Here is an 8870-nt window from a genome sequence, read left to right as displayed (position 1 = left end):
CCTGATTACTTTGTGCTTATTTAAGTAATTTTGATGATTTCCTGGGTGCCTTAAACCTAGGTATACACACTGAAAATATCTCTCGAGGTTGACTACTATTCGACAGAGCCATTTTAGTGGATCAGGATGTCACCTTGGGATGCCATCTTGGACTTGTCAATAAATTTTTAATTAACTGATGGTAATTTTATTGATTCAATTGGATTCCCTGGGCCCTAAAACCTAGGGTTAGACACCAAAACCACCTTTCTAGGTTGAATAATAATTGAGATATGGCCAGTTTAAGCTCCCGGCGGCCATCTTGGACGCCATCTTAAAAATGACCCCTTTCCGGAAGTCAGATGTTACTAGATTTTTAGTATGTTATTTAGCATGCCCAATTGTACCAGAATCCATTGAAAAACCTTTTGTATCAATTTTTTTGGGGTTCAACCATATATTGACCCCTCTATTATGTGGAAGTTCAATTAGCAAACAACAAATACATGATTTCAAGAATAGAAAATTATATGACAGCAAAACAACAGCCAATAAATAGTATGACAAAAAAAGGAAGGTAATGAGATAAATATAGAAAGCCGAGGAATACAAACCGATTTGGTAGTGGGAAGATGGGGTGGTATTACCTGTCATAATATTAATCCCACATATATTTCTGAAACATAAATGGCAGGGAGAAGACTACAAGAGAATTATAATTTTTGTATTCAGGGATACCTACAAGAAAAGGGTGCTCGGTTTTGCATACCTTATGAATTGGAACATATACATGGGAATTTTGTAATTAAAAACTGGCCTTATACTGATATTGCTAAACGCACAAATGGAGATTTGATTAAAATATTAAATAAAAATGAACTTCTCAAAGTTATGAAATATAAAACTCTTTTAGAAATCATCAACAAATCTTATTGGTATCCTATTATGAGAAAATAATTACAGATACAAGAATATCTCAAAATCCAGATGAGTATATGTATAATATTGTTGCGGTTTTGAGAACCCCTCACTTTGTAAATACTTTAATAATTCTTGTAAATATTCCATCATTTAAAAGGTTAAAGGTCGCACCCATAGTTAGTCCATATGCAACACGTAGGACACCATAGGACTTTCAGTTATTTCCTTAGTATGTGTCTAGTTAAGGCTGTGTTCCAAATAGTTGAATCTGCGTTGCATTAATCAAATAAGATAGGCCCCATTCCATCCATTTTGCCAGCCTCTCTCTCCAAATTGTGCTACGCGGCCCTGCCAGCAGTGTTCGCTGCCTTTGAGCTGAAGCTCGCTCCAAACGCCATTACGCACGCGGTCAAGCTTGGAGAAGAAGGGGGTGGAGCGCCAAGAACGAGGCGTGGCCCTGTCAACTCGCCGTCAAGGGCGGAGCCGGTGAGCGCTTGCCAACCAACCAGGGCTGAGGTGAGCTCACTGGCGGGCGTGGCTTCAAAGAGCGTGCATTAATCTCAAGGCGCGTTATATAAGCGCGAGCGCAAAGACCTGTGACGGACTTTTTTCGGCGGGCTCCTTTTTCAAGAACTCGTTGGGAAAGGCGCTTGTTTCAAAGGACTCGTTGGGAAAGGCGCTTTATGAACTTATTGATCGGGAGGCGCGCTTGTTTCAAAGGACTCGTTGGGAAAGGCACTTGATGAACTTATTGATCGAGAGGCGCGCTTGTTTCAAAGGACGGACTCGTTGGGAAAGGCGCTTTATGAACTTATTGATAGGGAGGCGCGCTTGTTCAAAGGACTCGTTGGGAAAGGCGCTTTATGAACGTATTGATCGGGAGGCGCGCTTGTTTCAAAGAACTGCGCCGGGGGATGCTGATCGTAATGGACTGCGCGGAGGTCGGGCGAGCGTGCACACTGCACATTGTTTCTAAACGGACGGCGTGAGGGAACTCCATTGTTAACGGACTGATCCAGGAGCGCTCCATTTGATACGAACTGCCTGTTTGATATGGACATTGATTGATCGGGAGAGAGAGAGCGTTTGGCACGCTATACGTATGCAGCATTCCAGCCCCTCGCATATGTAAGGTCCAGTCGCGCGCCAACGACACGCGAAGCCGAAGCTGCCTGCCGTTCTTCGCCCGCGGACCCGGAGCCTGGACGGAGTCGACCTGCCTGGACCCATCTGCCTGGACCTTCCTCCCCTACCAGCTACCACCGCGTGTGAGTGTGTATGTTTGTCCGGGGTTGTAAGTAAGACTGTATAGATAAGCCTGCCCTGTGTCCTGCTTTCTTCTTCTTCTTGTATATTCCTTTCGTTTCCTCTTCTTCTTGGGTGTAAATAAATCACCTTGTTATTTCTTGGTTTTCCTAATCCGATCGCCTCCGTCCTTTCTTTCAATTGAGTACCTGTGGCACGATTTCGGAACCGCTTAGAATCGGATTTAGTATTTGTTAATGGCTCGAATCGTGGATTGCTAACCGCTCGGCAATATTCCATCTTATCCGTGGTCCAAGCGGGAATTATTTCCCTGCTCGCGGTCCGGGTTGGTAATTAGGTATTTGGGACCCCAAATTGACCAATCACCCTACCCAAGACCGACCGGGAGGAGCGTCATAGCTTCCAGGATTGGGGGACGGCCATCTCAAAAGACAAGGGGATTAATCCCCCCCTTGATAAGGGGAGCGCCGACCCCCGAATCCGCAACAAGTGCCATAGAGGGCACCAAGGGGGTAAGCGCCAGGGAGGGCCTTCCCCAGTTAGGTTAGGGTGAGGAGCAGGTAAGCTCGGGTGGCAACTGCAGTGGCGGAGGTGTGCAGGTGAGCAGACCTGCTGGTAAGCCACACGACCCAGCCCCGAAGTTGTGCGAGGGCACAGAGAAGGAAAAACCGGGGGCGTGAGACCCCAAATTGGGAGAGCGCCACAGTATGTTCAATGGGAATTGGTTTTTAGAACCACATCGTTTAATGATGGCCAATGGATTGGCAGGGTAAGAACCCGGGTAGAGTTAAAGTGTTAATTCCATTTAGAAGGTAGATAGGGAAAAATCTCTTCGCACCATCCGCATCCAATCACCTAGGTGATAAACTCCACACCACATTTTTGTGCAAGCATTTGGAATGTAAGACGCATCTCGACGTGAGGGGGACATTGTTTGTATTCCATCTCTTCCTCCTGAGGAGGGATTGATGACGAATTTGGAACTAGAGGGGATGGGAAAGACAAAACGTAGAGACGGAAATTGTAAATGTGTAGATTGTGTAAATACGGGGGAGGGGCAAGGGTAGAGTAGGTGACAGGGGGGACGGGGACGTACGTTAGGGATGAGCTTTCTCGGCTCGCTCTCCTGCGCCCTTCACCTTGCATTGCTTTGTATTGATGTGTACCCTTGCGCCCTGCCCCGCTGATTTGCTTGTCCTTCTCCCCCCACTCATGGACTTGTTATTTTGGGCCTGGGGGGAGTGCGCAGGTGGCCACAGTTGTGTGCCCGCACCTTCGCTGCCTCCGGCCTACTCTGATGCACCATATGGACCACACGTTCTGTGGCCTAGCACCACCTTATGGACCACACGTACTGTGGACTGGCGTCTCTGCTGGGACCGGCCACTGTGGCCAGCGGTGTCTGGTTGTGGACCACTGTGTTCAAAGTGGCACCCATGCCCAGCAGTGGACCACCGGAGTTGGCTCTGCTGGCCATACAAATAATAAAAAGCAGACGCGGTGTGTGCCCTTTTATTATAAATAACATCAAGTAAGAAGAGGAAGATCAACCAGAAACATCAGCCCAGCAGAGAAGAAGAAGACACCATCATTGCTTATTATTTTAAAATGTGTGTTTTGTGCATGTTTCATGATGGTGCTTTTTGGTGCTTAGTGGTGCATTTTTATTATTGGTGCATATGGGTGCATATGGTATGGTGTATCAGTGCAGTGCATGGCAATGATTTTCCCCTTCTCAAAAGATATTTTTCTTGTTTCCCACAAAAGACAGGTCCTGGGTGACAGTTTGTAAATAATCAAATTAGTGTCTTGTAAATAATGCTCCCCACCGGCTAAATGTGTAGTTTTGAGAATAATTCCGCAATTCCGTTAATCTGTGGGCATGAGTCAGTTAGATAGGATGCAACGCAGCAGGCGGGATATATTTAGTGTTAAAACTGTCGCACTCAGGGTGAGGTTAAAAGTAGAGGGTAACCACACCGAAGTGTCACACTAAGTTAAAGTTGTTTCGGCCCAGGCCGGGCCTGGAGGAAAGGAGGGTGCAGTGTTGCAGTTTTGAGAACCCCTCACTTTGTAAATACTTGTAAACGCTTGTAAATATTCCATCATTTAAAAGGTTAAAGGTCGCACCCATAGTTGGTCCATATGCAACACGTAGGACACCATAGGACTTTCAGTTATTTCCTTAGTATGTGTCTAGTTAAGGCTGTGTTCCCAATAGTTGAATCTGCGTTGCATTAATCAAATAAGATAGGCCCCATTCCGTCCATTTTGCCAGCCACTCTCTCCAAATTGTGTTACGCGGCCCTGCCAGCAGCGTTCGCTGCCTTTGAGCTGAAGCTCGCTCCAAACGCCATTATGCACGCGGTCAAGCTTGGAGAAGAAGGGGGCGGAGCACCAAGAACGAGGCTTTCACTACCCTGTCAACGAGCTGTCAAGGGCGGAGCCGGTGAGCCCTCGCGAACCAACCAGGGTGGAGGTGAGCTCACTGGCGGGCGTGGCTCTATGAAGCGCGGATTGATCTATAAGCGCACTATATAAGCGCACGCGCTAAGCCCTATCACGGACTGCGCGGAGGTCGGGCGAGCGAGCACATTGTTTCTAAACGGATGGCGTGAGGGAACTCCATTGTTAACGGACTGATCCAGGAGCGCTCCATTTGATACGAACTGCCTGTAAAACTCTTTCAGAAATCATCAACAAATCTTATTGGTATCCTATTATGAGAAAAATAATTACAGATACAAGAATATCTCAAAATCCAGATGAGTATATGTATAATATTATATGGGGCTCAAACTCAAGGTTAGCAAGGGATGAGGAAGGAGTTGAAGAAGAGAAGGAGTAAAGGGAGAAAAAGGAGAAGGAGGAGAGGGAGGAAAGAGAGAAAAAGGAGAAGGAGGAGTAGGGAGGAAAGAGAGAAAAAGGAGAAGGAGGAGGGGGAGGAAAGAGAGAGGGAGGGAAAATATAAAAAGATGGAAATCAGTGAGATTAATAAAAGATTAAATGTATTACAGCAAATAAATCAATCTCAACACACCGAAGAGGAAAATAAAGAATTAATGACTCTTGGGAAGATATTGGTTTCAAAATTTGCTGAGATTAGTTCAGGGATAAGATATACATGAAGAAGAGAAATGTCATATAGTTGATGATGTTAGGGTTATTGATTTTGGTTAGTTTTATTTGTAAATAAATGGAGGAGAGAGTGAAGGCATTCCTAAGGATTCTTTATGTTTTAAAAATTAAGATAGAAATGTATATGTTGAAAACCAAAAAGGTTTTGGCACTATGTAGGACTTTTTCTGATAAATAAATATGAGTTATCGTCTCAAATGTAAAAAGAAAACTAAATCTAAAAATATCTCTTATGTTATAAAGCTAAAGATAATAGAGTTTATCAAAAAGGAGTTTATCAAAAAGGAATATGTCAAGTGTGTGGTTCTAAAAAGTGCCAATTCATCTCTCCTAAAAGTGGAGGAGATATACAAAAGTTTTTGTCAGGGAGTAAATTTACAACAACTGGAATTCCAGGGGAATTACACCTTCTGGGGTATTCTTTCTGTGGTCCAGGAACAAACTTGGATAAAAGATTAGATGAGGCTGACAATCCTAAACCTTGGTCTAAACCTCTAAATAGGTTTGATGAAGTGAGTATGAAACACGATATTGATTATGGTAATAGTACTACTCTAGATGAAAAACATGAAGCTGATAGAGAAATGTTGTATAATTTGTCTTTGATACGAAATCCTACGTTGAGAGAAAAAGTTGATCGATTTATCGTGCAGAAAATGATAAGTGCTAAATTGAAACTTGGTCTTGGTTATTCACCCTCAAAAAACTATTAAGCTCTAATAATGTTATCAAGACTGAGGAGCTTTTGGCTGATGAATTGCATAAACCTATAATCACAAAGTTTAAAAGAAGGAAGGTTTATTCTAAAGGCACCGACCACATCTGGTCGGCTGATTTAATTGAATTGAATAATGATAGGGGATACAAGTATGCTTTAACCGTTATTGATTTGAGGAGTAAATTTGCCTGGGTTGTTCCTTTAAAAAAACAAAAGGGGTGATTTGTATGATCTTATGTTATGTTAGCTTATGTTAGCTAACTCTTATGTTAGCTTTCAGTGGAATATTTAGCAAAAGCAAAAGGAAACCAAATAAGTTATGGACTGATGAGGGAACAGAGTTCCATAACAAAATATTTATGAAATTTCTTAAGGTGGAGGGTGTTAAATTATACAGCACCTTCAATGAAGGGAATGCAGTTGTTATTGAGCGTTTTAATCGCACTTTGAAAGAGAGACTATATAAAAAATTCACACAACTAGGTTCTCAACAATGGGTATATTTAATTCAGGATATTGTAAATAATTACAATAATACAGTTCATTCATCAACAAAATTAAAGCCGTCAGAAATTTACAAAATTAGAATATGAAAAGAAGATTAATTTGAGAAAACCAAAGTTCAAAGTTGGTGATATTGTAAGAATATACAGATGGAAAAGCCATTTTGAGAAAGGTTATACAAAGAGATGGACTACTGAGCTTTTTGAAATTATTGATGTAATAGATACAGTTCCTTGGACTTATATACAGATTCTTAATCATAGTTCCTTAATCATACAGTAAAATAGATACAGTTCCTTAATACAACAAATGGCCTCTAAAGGTGGTTATTTTTATATTATAATACAACAACAACAACATGCATTTTAAAGGCCATTTTCCCTACGAGAGCGGGGGTTAGCCTTGCGGTCCCCATGACAATCTTCTCCATTTTGCCCTATTTTCTGCATCTCTCCTTGTTCACCCCCTTGCCCGCATTTCTTCTTCCACCATCTTTAGCCAAGTCTTTCTCGGTCTTCACCGTCCTCTACTTCCTTCTACATTCATTTCCATCACTCTTCTCAACCAGTCACTTTCATCCTTCCTCAACACATGACCAAACCATCTCAACCTGTTCCGCTTCACAGCATCAATCACAGGCTCTATTCCCATCATCTTTCGCAATTCATCATTTGTCTTCCTCTCTCTCAACGATACTCCGCACATCCGTCGAACCATTCGCATTTCCACCCTTCGTTACTGCTCTACGTCTCCCATAAATCATAACACTTCTCACACATGCAGCATACACCTTTCCCTTCAGCTTCAACGACACTGCCCTCATCATCAGCACGCCACTCAGTTCCCGAAACTTCTTCCATGCACATCTCACTCGAGCAACTGTTGCCGAGTCTGATCCACCTTCTCCATTCAGCATGTCTCCGAGGTAGCAAAATGTTTTCACACCTTCCAGCTTCACACCGTCTCCAAGATCCAACTCAACATTTCCTCCATCTGCAGCTCCCTCTGTGCACACCTTACATTTGAATGTAGCTGCCACACTGGTTAATGACCCTCTCAGACCACTACATTTTTGATGAACCCACTCAGCGCACATTGTACATTGAATGGAGTTCACTCCGACACCCTTTCTACACACAGCACAGGGCCACTTCCCAGTTCTTTCCACCTCACCACATGCTTTACCACTTGCCATCACCTTCGTCTTTCCGATATTCACCTTCAGACCTTTTGTCTCCATACATTCCTTCCACTTGTTCATCTTTTCCTTCAGTCCATCCATACTTTCCGCAAACAACACCTGCACTCCCACCTTCACCTCAAACTCACCACTGTTCCCGTCCTTCGTCCTTACAGCTGTGCGCGCTCTTTTGTACATTGCCATCACTACTCTGATCAACCATTCCTCCACTCCTAACTTCCTCAATGCCCATGTCAATACTTTGCGTGGAACCCCATCGAATGCTTTCTCCAGATCAACAAACCCAAGAAACAACTTCTTCCTCTTCTCCATGTACTTCTCCTGCAACTGCCTCACAATGAAAAGCGCGTCTGTCGTTCCTCTTCCTGGCATAAATCCAAACTGCATTTCGTCGATCTTCACTTTATTCCTTATCCTCCTCTCCAACACCCTTTCCAATACCTTAATTCCATGCTCCAATAACTTTATCGCTCGGTACGAGCCACACTCCAGAGGGTCACCTTTCCCCTTGTATAGAGGGACGAGGGTACTCAGTTCCCAATCCACTGGAATGCGGCCTTCTTTCACCACCAGATTACAGATCTCTGTCATTCTCTTCACACCCCAACTTCCTGCTGCCTTCAACATATCTCCCACAACTCCTGTCGGCCCTCCCGCTTTTCTACCCTTCATTGCTTTTATCGCTTCCTCAACTTCCTTCTCAGTTATCTTCTCTGCCGGTCCTAAAACTGGGTTACTCTCTATGTTGCCATCCCATTCATTCTCTGTAGTCAACAGCATTTCCATATATCTTTTCCATCTTCCTTTAATTCCATCTGGGTCGACAACGATTTGTCCTTAATCATACAATCATAAATTGTATGATTTACATGGAGAAGAGATTTTAGGTTCATTTTATTCACAAGAATTGCAGAAGACAAAGTTGAAATAACCACATTCACACAAACCACAACCACACCAAAATAAATAAATAAAATAAATTCACTCATTCCATAAACCATGCCCACACAAACCACGCCCACTCAAACCATGCCTACTCAGACCACACCCACACAGACCACGCCCACACAGACCACACCTATCATCCCCCACCCCTTTGTGTGCCCCCACCCTTGCCCCTCCACCCCCTCATCCCACCCCCAC

The sequence above is a fragment of the Myxine glutinosa genome, chromosome 5 (genome assembly GCF_964187855.1).
Source record: "Myxine glutinosa chromosome 5, kmMyxGlut1.1, whole genome shotgun sequence".
In the NCBI taxonomy this organism is placed as follows: domain Eukaryota; kingdom Metazoa; phylum Chordata; class Myxini; order Myxiniformes; family Myxinidae; genus Myxine; species Myxine glutinosa.
Note: the sequence above shows the minus strand (reverse complement) of the source record.